The sequence below is a fragment of the Kogia breviceps genome, chromosome 1 (assembly GCF_026419965.1).
Source record: "Kogia breviceps isolate mKogBre1 chromosome 1, mKogBre1 haplotype 1, whole genome shotgun sequence".
Classification (NCBI taxonomy): domain Eukaryota; kingdom Metazoa; phylum Chordata; class Mammalia; order Artiodactyla; family Physeteridae; genus Kogia; species Kogia breviceps.
Genome location: NC_081310.1, coordinates 154,732,444 through 154,746,141, shown reverse-complemented (window position 1 = coordinate 154,746,141; position 13,698 = coordinate 154,732,444). Strand labels below are relative to the sequence as shown.

Here is a 13,698-nt window from a genome sequence, read left to right as displayed (position 1 = left end):
CAGTGCCAGGCAGGCTCATATTCTTGCTTCTCCCTCTGAGAACAAGGTCCAGATGTTTTCTTAGTCCTCCGTGACAAAAACTCTACAAAATTTACAAAGCCCAGTTACGTCTTTTTTCCTTTCCAGCAGGACTTTCCTGGGTGATGTTTAATGTCTCAACCAATCACCCAAAGATGACAATTCCTATGGAATTGTCAGGGTCATGGGATGATCTATCCCTGACTCCAATATGCAGGAAGATCCCCTGTATAAACTCTCCCTAAAAATGGGTGGGGACGACCCACCTCCCATTTCGTTTTCCCCACTTAGACACAACCTGCTGTTTTCAACCTCTGTATCTTTGCTGTGCTGCTCCCTTTTGTCTAAAACGACTTTGCCCATCCTCCAAACCATACCCTCACACTCTGTGACTCCTACAACCACCAGCCTTGCCACAGCCCATTTGCGCAGCTGACTCACACATACCCTTCAAAATCTGACTCAAGTGTAACCTCACGAGAAGGGGGTAGTCTACACAGCAAGCATGCGGAAGAGTGGTGAGCCCAGACGCTAGAGTTGAACCTTGGCACTCGCACAAGTGCGCTGTGTGACTTCGGGAAAGTCACCTCCCATATCTGAACCTCAGTTTGCTCATCTGTGAAATGGGAGTGTGGACACCTTCTTCAGGGAGTTGTTCTGAGAAGTAAACCGGTTGATGAATGTAAAGAGCTTGGCACAGAACTTGGCGTGTGGGAAGCTCTCAATTATGGCAGCTGTAGTCATGTCTTCCGTGGACCCCAGACTGGATTATCTGCCCCTCCTCTATACTCCTGGAGCACCGTGTAAGGACACGGTGCCTTACACTTAGCCACCTGTAGCTGCCATTTACCTCACTGTTTTGATATCTGCTCATTACCTGTGGCCCTACCGATGGTAAGCAACTCATGGGCAGAAACTCTTAGCATCTCCCAGATCCAAGACCAGGTCTGCTTGTTGCATGAGTGAATGAATGGATGGAATGAATGAACGCATGAGTTAATAAGCTGAATTAGTAGACTTCTCAGCTACCTTGACAGCCATGCCTATTCTAAGCCCCACAAGGGCTAGAGTTGGGGCTGCCCAGAGCAACTCAGGTTGGAGCCATGCCTAGGATATCACACGGGCCCATGAGGACGTAGAACAGTGGGGACAATGAAAACTAAAAGGTGGACTCCAAAATGTGATTTGTTACTGCTGAATGTGCCCTCTCACCTCTTTCCAAGGCCCACCAGGCCATCAATAAATATTTGCTTGGAATTATTCATAGATTCATTTGTTCATTCAGCAAATATTTATTGAGTCAGATACTGTTCCAGGCACTAGGGTACAGCAGTGGATAAGACGAGCATATTCCCAGTAATATGATTCCTTGGAGAGGTGACATAAACCATTATCACCTTACTAGTAAGGCCGTGGAAGTAGGAAGGAGGAGCAATGGACAGGGAGTCAGGAAGCCCAGATTCGGATCTTTGCTTTGAGCGCCCTCATCTCGGTCAAGTCCCTCGGCTTCTCTCTGCCCTGTGACATGTTACTTTCATAGGGTGGCCATATCTGCCCTACTCATCACAAGGTCAGATACTTGTATTGAGAATGATCGTAGAAAAGGCTATGGAGTCGTAAGATGACAGCTTATCAGCAAAATGACCTGGCCCTGTGACCTTAAGCACATCATCTACCTCTCCAAGTCTCGGCTTCCTCATCTGTAAAATGGGGATAGACACTCACTTGGCCTACCTTGCAAAGTCCCTGTGGGTCTTAACCTAGACCACAGGAGGAAGCAGGCCACTGCAAACAGTAAAGAGCACTGACATTGTAACTCTCGGCTGTAGGCCTGCATGTACTTCATCCACTCACATCTGTTTCAAGGTCTAGTTTACTCAAGTGGATCAGGTAGCCTTCTCTGACTCTTGGAGTCCTCATCTGTAAAATGGGAATAATAACCCCTGTCTGGCCCACCCCCCAGTGCTGTGAGAATCTGATGAAATTATGGACGTGAAAAACTTTGGCAAGTGTTGCCATGCTATATAAATGATAAAGTGCTCTGTAAATTTGAAGAGCAATTATTCTTTTTGTTGTCATGAGGGATGATGCTCATTGTAGTAGAAGTGGGCTTGTCCTATGTCTGTTCCCCCACCTCTAGAAAGAAAGAAAAGAACCATGGAGATGGTCTCCATGTATTCCCAACACGTGTGGAATCTCACTTTATTCTTGAGGTAACTCCATGTGTTGTGCAGGAAAAAAAATTGTTTCCATCATTAGAGGGGAAGATAGGATTCTAGGTGGCCACTCTTGTAGTTGCTTTCCCTCTCTGAACCTCATTCTCCCCATTTGTCAAATAAAGGGGTAGGTTTCTATTTAAATTAGGATACGTATGGCTGCAAGGAAAAAAGTGATAATCAGTAATGTTATCTGTTATCTCACATAGCAAGAAGTCCAGATGTGGGCATCCCAAGTTGGGTGTTACAGTGCCTCTAAGGTGTCAGGGCCACAAACCAGCATCCCTGTGATTTTTTAATGGTGTCAAGATGACTCCTTTGGCTCCAAACTTCACACCCTTATTTAATAACGCCCAAAGGCAAGAGAAGATCGGTGTTTGTCTTGGGCTTCTTCTTAAGAAAAGGATATGGAAGACTTTCCCAGACCTGCCAATTGTATTTCATAAGGGGGGGCAGGGGCAAGAGGGTGATCCCATGTCCCTTCTCTAAACAAGTCAGGAAAAAGGAAAAGGAATTACCATATCAAGCAACAAAATCGGTGTTCTGACAACAAAACCATCATGAAAATGGCTGCCAGGCAGACGTCCCTCAGGTCTGACACAGACTCTGGATCTCTGAAGTCCATTCAAGCCCTCAAGTGCAACGCTGAGATCAGCCCAAGGTTGCTGCAAGCCCCCTTCCCAGCTTCCAAGTCCTACCCTGAACCTACTGGGTGGAGCTGGGCGGGAGGTGGTGCTGCAAGAGAACCAGGACCCCACAGCTGGGAACTGCCCTCTGCCTACCCATTCAGCCTGCTGGCACCTCTGGTAGCTTTCTGGACTCTATTTCTGAAAACAGCCTAGCCCACCAGGCCCAGAATGGATGACCCCTTACTTTCCTTCCTGCATCTTCCCATAACTAAAGAGAAACAGATAAGAGTGACTGAAACAAAATAGAAGTCTATTTTTTTTCTCATGTAAGAGGTCTAGAAGCAAGCAACTTGGGGCTCCATGGCCTATAGGAACCCAAGTGCCTTCCGTCTTTCTGCTCCTCCATCCTCAGTGTATGTCCACCTTCAAAGTTATTTCATAGTCCAAGATTGCTTCTGCAATTCTATTATTATTATCATGTCATTCTAAACGGAGAAGGGAAAATTAAAAAAAAAAAAAAAAAGACCTCTATCTGTCATACCCATGCCTCCCTCCCTTTTTAAGGAGCTTTCCCCACATCCCATCCCAAAACTTCTTCTTATATCTCATTGGCCAGAACTTGGTCACAGGGCCAAACTTTGCAGCTAAAGAAGCTGGGAAATGTCCTTTTTAACTAGGCATATTGAAACCCCCAATTCACTTAAATTAGTAAGCAAGATAAAGAGAATGAGTATTAGACAGGCAGCTAGCAGTCTCGGCTACAATTCCAGGGCTAATCATCAGAGAGTAACACACGTTCTGGGTAAAAGGTCTGGGCAGTTGATCATTGCAAAGCGTCGGAGGACAGGGGACCTTGGGTGGCTGTCACTTTGTTTAGTTTTTATAGGCTTCCATCTGGCTACCTATGGGACTTCCGGCATGTCACCTCATCTCTCTGAACCTCCTCTGGTCTAGATGGAGGTGGGACTACTAGATCAACTGTGGTGAAATGAATCTGAGGGCAAGATTCATTCTTTCAGCTGTTCATTCATTTATTCAACAAGAATCTCCCGACACATCGTCTCTGCGCCAAGTGCTGTGCTAGGCATTGAGGATTCAGAGAGTCATAAATTGTGGGAGTTTATAGTCAATGGAAAAAAGCCCAGGAAAACATCCATCATGATAGATTGGGCTAAATGCCATGTTAAGGATAAATGCAAAGAAAGGGGAGGTTCGAAGAGGGGCACCTACTGCAGGTAGGCGACCTCAGAGGCATCATGAGGATGCTTAAGGGATGAACAGGAGCTTGTGGGCAGAGGAGGTTGGAAAGTACAGGAAGGAGCCCAGCCTGTGCATAGATATGAACCTGCAAAAGAGCACATGGTGTTCTGGAAACATTTTCCTGCTGTACACTGACCCTCAGGGAGGGCTCTGGTTTCTGAGCTTTTTTTTTTTTTTTTGCGGTACTCGGGCCTCTCACTGTTGTGGCCTCTCCCTTTGCGGAGTGCAGGCTCCGGACGTGCAGGCTCAGCGGCCATGGCTCACCCGCCCAGCCGCTCCGCGGCATGTGGGATCCTCCTGGACCGGGGCACGAACCCGTGTCCCCTGCATCGGCAGGCAGACTCTCAACCACTGTGCCACCAGGGAAGCCCTCTGAGCTTTTTTAATGAGCTAGTGCTGTATATTTAGTTCATTTGAATTCAAAAAGATTGGAGGTTGGATTTCAGCTCCACCATCTAATAAAATGCTCTCAGGCCAGGGGCTTCATCTTGAACCTGAGCTTCACCCTCAGCATGAGCTTCAGTGTCTTTGTCTATACACGCCCTTAGCCCTCAGCGCTATGCACTGAGATCTCGTGTATAGATGTGCCCAACGTGGCCCTGACACACGGTGAGTTTTCAGTCCAGATTTTTTCCTCCTCTCCTCTTCCGCAGGGCTATGGGGTGAACCGCATAGGTTTCAGGGAACCAGGAAGAGGAGACAGCCACTGGCCAATGGCTTAAGGAGGGCAAGAGTGGTTTCTGTGTTGATACTTTTAAGTGCGAACTGGAACAGGAAAAAATCAGGTGAGAGAAACCAGTATGCTGCCAAGGAGTAGGCTGCGTTGTTCACCCCTGGTAAAGCAGCCGCAAAGAGCTGTTAAAGCAGGGCAAAGGTCAACCCCTTGCAAGAGAATAAACTGCCAAACCTTGTGGCCCTGGGCCCTCCCTCCTGCAATTCCCATGACCCCCTGCGCTGGTTTTCTCCCTGGAGATGAGAAGGTGACCTCTGCCCCGCCAGGCTGTTTGGGCTGTGTGTTCAGGCTGTGGGCAGGGGGTTTGTAGAGTGTAAACTGCAGGCAACCCTGATGAGGAACGTTGTTTGCATCTCGATATCTCTGCAGGCTGGCCTCCTCATCCCCATGCTGTTTGCTCAGTGCTGCCTCTGTGCCTGCCTTCACCCAAAGCTCTCCCTTCTTCCTTTTACCTTCCAAATCCTCCCCATCCATCACAACCACCCGTCCAGGAAGCCCGTCCTGATGGCTCTAGTCTACACTGATCCCATGCCCTCAAAATGTCCAGACAACCAAACAACACCACAAGATAGTCACTCTCTTTCTTCTGTTTTTTTTTTGTTGTTGTTTGTTTTTCTATTCGGCTTCATCCTCCTCACCCCACTTGAACAAGGACCATCTGGGCTCCCAATTCTCTGAACCAGCACCATCCCATCAACTGGGAACTTGTTAAAAATGCAAATTCACCCATGGGGGTTGCCCCAGCAATCTGTGCTCTAACAGGACTCCAGGTGTTTCTAACACACACTCAAGGTTCAAAAACCAGTGCTTCCAACAATCCTGGCTTCTGAGAAGGGAAAGGACGAAATAGTGATATTCTTCCTTTAGCTTCAGAGTTCTTTAGAAACACATCCACATGAAGATCCCCATCACAGAGCGCTTATTCTTTCCGTCAGCAACATCCCAGCACACTGACTGCATGGAGATGGAAAGCAGACTAGTTCTTCCCCTATTCACTCTGTAATTTACCCCACAGAAGTTACTGAGCATGTGTCGTGTATGTTTCCAGCTTGAACTCAGACACACCTGAGTGTGGTGAGTCTGGGCTCACCACTCATTGACAGGAATGGAAACATGGTAAGGCAAGGACGCAGATGGGGAAGCGACACAGGAGAGCTGACAGAGCTCAGTTCCCACTCTGCCTGCAGGAGGAGGCAGTTCCAATTCTGGGGGGAACCCCTCTAGGTGTGTAGGGTTCTGTCCCCCACCCCATCCCCTGCACCAGCTGCTGCATGAGGGGCTCCCACTGTGCAGGGAAGGGCCTAGGGTCGGGCACTCCAGCAAACTCCAATGACACATGTTTTGTATTACACGCAACATTCTTTGTGGGAACCCTAGTGAAAAATACACATGGCCAATCATCCCTTTCTCAGGAGGAGGGGCCCCAGGAAAGCGGATTTTCGCTGCGGGCTTTATCAAGAGTTAGAAACACAGTGAAGGCTCTGAGCTTGTTAGAAAAACAAACTGTGCTTGGGCTTTTCATTTGAAGGATTAGGAGATGGTTTGGATATCAGCAGATACCTGAGGAGCTCACCTGGGTCTCAAGACAATGGTGGAAAGTGCATGGGATCTGGCATCTCCTGGCTCGGCTCCCGGACTGCATTTCTGAGTGGCATTTAGGGGAGCCACCTGCCTGGCTGAGCTTCTATTTCCTCCTCTCAAATAAGAGAATAATAACACGTCATCTTAAAGGGCAGGCACTATAAAAAACCCTGTGAAATGGTTTTTGCAAGAGTACTCTTTGTAAAACATATTACATAAAAGGGATTCTTACTATCATTATTAGATGTAGAAAATCCAGAAGGAAACCTTGTCCAAAAAAATTGCCTGGCAGCATGATATAGTGGAAGAAATATGAATTTAAAGACATACAGAAATGGATATAAACCTCAGCCTCACCACTAACTGGCTGTGTGACTTCAGGCCAAGTTACTTCACTTCTCTGAGCCTCAGCGGTCTGGGGTAAAAATACTCCCCATCAGATGGGGTTGCTGCAAGGACTACCTCATTTTTTCTGTAAATGTCCCTGCCCTGTAGAAGGTGCTCCATACAGGTGAGCACTGCAGCTCAAGGATGCCCAAAGTGGCACCGCCACCACTGCCCCACCCACTGGGGTTTGAGGCCGCTGGAAGAGTCAGCCCTGCTCTGCACATCCCCTCACTTGAGGGGAGGAGTTTACCTCCTGCCCCTGACACTCCTCTGAGAAGCTATTCTTCATCCCCACAGCTCTGGCAACCTCCCCTCGCCACCTCGATCAAGTTACAGACCCATTTGTTTTCCCCTCACAAAGCACTGCAGTCTGCCAGCTCCTCCCCCTTCTCCTCCAGCGGGCGAGTCGGGCCAAGAGTTCAGTTTCGAGTAGAAGAGTCCCAGCACTTCTCACTAAGGCACACAGAAAATGTCACAGCTGGCCCTGCGTTTGTAACCTTGTATACGTCTTCATCAATTACCAGGCCCCCTGGAAGCAGTTCCCAGAGTCCACTTTTTTTTTTTTTTTGCGGTACGCTGGTCTCTCACTGCTGTGGCCTCTCCCGTTGCGGAGCACAGGCTCCGGAGGACGCGCAGGCTCAGCGGCCATGGCTCACGGGCCCAGCCGCTTCGCGGCATGTGGGATCTTCCCGGACCGGGGCACGAACCCGTGTCCCTTGCATCGGCAGGCAGACTCTCAACCACTGCACCACCAGGGAAGCCCCACTTCTTTTCAGCTGAGTACGTTCCCTAGAGGGGAGGGGGAGTTTCTTAAACCCACTCAAACCCAGCAGGTGTTGGTGTGGGATCTGATCCCAGGCAGAGGGGGCAGGAACTAACGTTTTCGACCACATCCCATAGCCCAGGCTCCTTTTATACACATCAAATCTCTGCATTAGCATCACTTTTCTGGGGGCTCCTCTCTTGATCCCCAAGACTCAGTGAAGTCCCAGTACACGCTCGTTTAGCAATCTGCATTTCTTCTTGTGGAACTCACACGTATGTCAGTTGAATGTCTTTCTTCTCTGGTAAGCTTCAGGAGGGGTTTCATCAAGTCTATCTCATTAGCACAGACCACAATACCTGATGGAGAGTAGGTGCTTAACAGATTCCATGTAGGTGCTTATTCATTCGATGAATGAATAAAACCTCACGACAATACTGTAGGCTAAATATTTTCATTTTCCTGATTGTGCAGAGAAGACAACTGAGACCCCAAGAGATGAAGTGTCTTACCCAGGCTGACACGTCCAGTAAATAGTTGAGCTAAGATTCAAACCCAGGTTTTCACCAAATGCCTCACTGCATTTGATTTATATGAAGATCATGCTGGAAATGCTAACAAAGACAATTTTTTAAAATAAAGAAACTGAAACTGCCCAGTGTTCCCTCTCCACCCCCAACACAGCATGACTTGTGCCAGTGAGAGGGTTCTGGGAGCCGAGTGCAACCCACATGGGGCGGAGGCCAGGAGACAGGGGTGGCCCTTGTCCCTCAGCCGCCGGCCAGGACCAGATCCTCACATGGAGCCCCTCCCGGCTTGTCCCCACCAGGGCAGGACTTGGATACAAAGTCTCAGGAGAACAAAGATCACATTTTCCCCTACAAAGCAGAGAGGCCAGTGCTGGGGAAACAATGGCCTTGCTGGGATCAAAGAGAGCTGGGCCTGGACTGGGGACAAAAGCTGAGCCCCAGCTTGATAAGAATGACAACCAACTCACCTCCTCCCGTTACAAAGGTCTGGGGGTGGGAGGAGCAGTGAGCGTGTGTGTGTAGATCCTTAGGGGCCCACCCCACCTTCCAGCCTCCCCCCACCCCGCCAGCTCCCTGCCCCTCCCCACCCTGCACAGCTCCAGGAATGCAGCCTAACTGCCCTCCCCCAAGCCAGCCATATTCTTGTCCATTCTAGGCCTTCCCTCAAGTTTTCCCTCTAACATGCTCATCTCCTCCTTTCCCCTTAAGTGCACTGACTCAGGCTACAGCGTTTCAGCTCACAAGCTCCCTCCTCCCTGCCCTCCGTGACCCTTTGAGGCCTGGGTCCATCACACCCTGCTGTGGGCTTGAACCAACCCAATTCCGGCCTCTAGTTCCAGCACTGCTTACTTTGAATTATTACGACCACTGTCAATACGACCTCCCCCCAGCAGGCTGTGACCACATGGAGGCCGAGACAATTTCTTACTGATTTTGTAAATGCATTGCCTAACCCGAGAGGAGACGGATGGGTAAACGTTGGTTGAATGAAAAAAAGCAATGAATGGTGTAGAGTGAGCTCTCCTAAGGCCTGGAAATTCACTTTGGGACCATGTCTTTTGAATGAATCAAAACCTCTCTGACCTCTGGTTCTCCTTCACTGAATTTTGTGCAACTAATATTCTTAAAGTGCCTCCTCCATTCAGGGAATGGCTGGGTACTGAGACTGGAACGGTCAGCAAAACGAAACCCCTGCCCTCATGGAGTTTCAGTCTGTGGCCAAGGCCAGGGAGACAGACATTAATCAAGTACATAATTTTAAATTATGATAAGTGCTAATAAGGGAAAGCACAGGGCAGGGCAATAAAAGAGCATATTAACTTGTGCATCAATGCCTGTCTCTATGCCCGGCAGAGGTCTTGGCTCTGGGAGGGATACATCAGGTTATCTCCACTATGGAGATAACCTAGCTAATAACAGGGGAAACTAGTCCAGGCTGGGAAGGCTTCCCTGAGGAAGGGACAGCTGAGCCAAGATCTAAGGGATGAGCCAGCATTAGGAAGCAAGAGGCAGGAGGTAGAAAGACTAAAAATTTGCTATGATTAGCAATGGATTGGGTTGCCTATGGGAAAATATCAACGCCTCCACCCTAAACTGCCCACAAAGAACCTGATAGCAGAAGTCGGCAGAGCAATCAGAACATGTGGAGGTCAGAGAGGCTGCATACTTTTCCCAAGGTCTTCTCCAGGACTAGCAGATGGAGAGAGATGGAGCCCCAGGGCCCCAGCTCCCAGTCTGCTACCTCACAATGCCCTGCAACTGTGAGACAGATGCGGGAGACCTTTCTCCAGCCGAAAGGTGGGGCCCTGGGATTGAAGAGCAAAGCATCCCGAGGAAGTGCCCCCCCCCCCCCCCGGAGGACCAGGCTCGATCTGAAATTTCCTATGAAGGGACTGTCCCTCACCATAGCAAAAGTAATAGTGATGCCTCCTGATGCTGTGTTCATTCAACAACCATGTACAGTTAGCAAAGCACTGTCGCAAAAATGGCCCCATTTCTTCTAAGAGCAATGGTCAAGCCCTAGGTTTCAGTGAGACTGGGTTCTAATCAAGTCTTATTAACTGTGACCTTAGACAAGTTATTTTTCTACTCTGAGCTTGAATTTCCTCATTTGTCACTTGGAACCAAGGTTCCCTATTGGCAGGGCTATGGTTAGGATGGTGTCTTTATTATTAATTATCTCAGGTTGCCATTACAAAGTACCAGAGACTGACTGGCTTTAACAACAGAAACATTTTCTTGAAGTTCTAGAAGCTAGATGTCTGAGATTAAGGTGTCAACAGAATTGGTTTCTTCTGAGGCCTCTCTCCTTGGCTTGTAGATGGGCATCTTCTCCCTGTGTCTTCACATGGTCTTTCCTCTGTGCTAATTTCCTCTTCTTATAAGGACACCAGTCATTTGGGATTAGGTCCCTCCCTAATGACCTCACTTTAACTTAATTATCTCTTTAAAGACCCTATCTCCAATTACAGTTACATTCTGAGGTACCGGGGGGTAGAACGTCAAAATATAAATTTGGGGGGGATACAATTCAGCCCATGACAGATAGAATAATGTTTCTAAATGTCTGCGTGATGCCTGGCACATAGCAGACACTGACTAGATGGTAGAAATCATGGGCATCAGTATCACGGGGAAGAATTGTGGGGTAAAAGACCACCAGTTCTCTCTCATGTGCTTTAATGGACAAAGCAGGCCATGAGGCACCCTAGGTTCTAATCCTGCCTTGCTGCCTGGACGACCTTGGCAACACCCTGGTACTAACATAGAGGATGCACCCCCTAATGTCTACATCCCTTTCCTTCTCACATACTTCTATTATATAAATAGAGAAAAATGAACTCTCCAGCTCTGGCCACTCCAACAGTAGGGCAGGAAAGAGGCTAAGCTTCCGCCATTTTCAGGACGAGCCACACCAATGCTCACAGAGGACTTAGCGCCCTGCTGCTGTTCTGAACATATAGTTGAAGCACCTCCAGAAAACATTCTCTGCCTTACCTCTCCCCTACTGCCCTCCCCAGCAAGCGAGAGACAGCATTTTTCCTAGAGGCCATCAGTTATAATATTATCAGGCCCTGAAGACATAACTTAGGGAGTTGTCCTGATAGGACTCAATGGTGCCCAGGTCACCCGATGGTATCTCAGGCCAGATTCATTCATCTGGCACCCTCCCCTGCCCTGTCTGGCCCTGGCATGTCCAGGACAGCTGACCCTCCAGGAGCAGCTGCCAAGGCCAGAATATCATCTTTCAAGTAGCTTTCCCACCATGTGGTTGTTCAATGAGACACTAAAGAAGTTGTTGGTTTGGGTAAAGACTGTCTCAGCATATCCTATTTGCAACGTGAGCCCGGGCAGTTCCTACAGACTGGGTTTAGTCTATTGTATTTGCTTCCTCTTTGAGTCCAGTCGTATCAAGATAGTGATGCCAAAAGAGATGAGTGAGCAGAGGAGAGACGCTGAAGTGGCACTTTGGCACAGCAGGAAAAACAAAAACAAATGGGCTTTGAAAAGTACTAATTGATCTCTAGGCCAGTGAGGCCCTATTTGGGGGTAGCTTTTTGTGCTCCATTCTGAGCCCCGTATTTTGTATTGATTTTCAAAGTGTCCCATGCTCACTGCAGAAAATGTGGAAAACAGAAAAAGGTAAAGAAGCACACACACACATACACACACAGAACCCATAAGCCCATCATCTTAAGATAATCGTTGAGATAATTGTTCTTAGTGTTGGGATGTATTTTACTCCAATCTTACTTCTTGTGTAATTGAGATCATACTAGAGATAAAGTTTTATATCTTGTTTGCTTTTTTCAGCTTTATTGACGTATAATTGACATATCTTGCTTGTTTTAATTAGCATTTTATCATAGGCATTTTTTTCAAGAAAAATTTAATGTCTGCATAACATTCTACTAAATTGATGTATCACGGTTACTTATCCATTCTCCTGTGGTGAGTGTTTAAGTAGGTATACTGTTGTCTGTTATATTATGAATGGCTTTTCTTTTATAGGTTGAGCTGTTATAAATAATGCTGCCTTGGACATCCAAGTACTTTATTTACCTTTTACTGACATATCACATCCTTAGTTCATATTCTGTGTTCTTAAAAGGACCCTGAGAATTAGGTAGTATTTTCATTTAATAGATGAGGCCAGAGATGAAGCACAGCTAGTAAATCCAGACTGAAACAGAGCCCACTTCTTTAGACCTCAAGCCCGATGCTCTTTCTACCACTCTGTGATTGATATCACAAGGTGAACAACAGAACATGAACCATCTGCCAGCCAGGTCCCATCAGGAAGAGTCAGAGGACCCAGGAATTCTACACCTAGAGGAGCTAAGACCTAGAAAGCAAAGATGTCATCCAGCATCAGTCAGGATGGCCGACTGATGAAAAAGCAAGCAAGCTTGTCCTGTGCAGCCACAGAAGGCAGAACTAAGACATCTATATGAGAATTCAAGATGATTTCAATTCAATATAAGACGAAAGTGTGATGCCATGAGTTTGACGTAAGATGGACTTCACTTTGAATCCTTGCTCTGTTACTTACTGGTTGTATGAACTTGGGCAAGTCACTTGTGTTCTGTGAAACTCAGAACCCACAAATTTAAACCATGCGAGGTTGATCTGAGGATTAGAGGTAATGTGCATTTAGTATATAGTTTGGTGCATAGCAGGGGCTCAAAAACGGTTACTATTTTGTTAACACTAAATTTCAGCTGTCCAGCACGGAACAGGCTACGCTGGATGTTCAGGCAGAGGTGGGATATCCATCTGTCCAATGGTTAGTGGAGGCAGCAAGGTTGAACCAGGCGATCTCTAAGTTACATGGTAAGAAAAATGTGAGCCAGAGTTAGGAGCCCTGGACCCAAGACCTTGCTCCATTACTTAGGAGCTGAGGCATAAGGACTTACCTTTTCCGGGTCTCAGTCACCTCGTTCGTAAAAATGGGAGTAAGGGCTTCCCTGGTGGCGCAGTGGTTGAGAGTCTGCCTGCCGATGCAGGGGACATGGGTTCGTGCCCCGGTCCGAGAAGATCCCACATGCCGCGGAGCGCCTGGGCCCGTGAGCCATGGCCGCTGAGCCGCACGTTCGTCCGGAGCCTGTGCTCTGCAACAGGAGAGGCCACAACAGTGAGAGGCCTGCGTACCGAAAAAAAAAAAAAAAAAAAAAAAAAGGGAGTAACAACGCACTCCTCACTGGACTGTGAGAAGAGAGAAAAGAGATTGTTGATATGCAAGCACTTGCTATAACTCCAAAAATTTCCACTAAAGTCCATTCATTTTACGATTATCATTCCAACTCCACAATGCAGTGGCTCTCCTGGGGTTGCATGAAGAAAATAAACTGTGCTCCTGATAAAGCTGCTGGGGGAATTCCCTGGCAGTCCAGTGGTTAGGACTCTGCGCTCCCACAGCTGGGGACCCGGGTTCAATCCCTGGTCAGGGAACTAGGATCCCACAAGCCGCTCAGCACGGCCCCAAAACACCTGCTGGCTTCCAGCCTCCACACCCTTCACAGCCGTACCTTTATCTTCCAATGCTGTTTAAAGAGGGAGCCGGCCAGGATGACCAGTGCAT

At 47.9% G+C, this 13,698-nt stretch overlaps 1 long non-coding RNA gene across 1 annotated transcript in view; it reads right to left on the bottom strand.

Annotated features, from left to right (window-relative positions):
- Window positions 1-13,224, bottom strand: part of LOC136792042 (uncharacterized) — a 346,949-nt gene extending 333,725 nt beyond the window's left edge. Inside the window, exon 1 of the long non-coding RNA XR_010835189.1 lies at window positions 13,034-13,224. This is a non-coding gene — a long non-coding RNA (uncharacterized lncRNA). The remainder of the gene's footprint in view (window positions 1-13,033) is intronic.
- Between the last annotated feature and the right edge of the window lie 474 nt (window positions 13,225-13,698).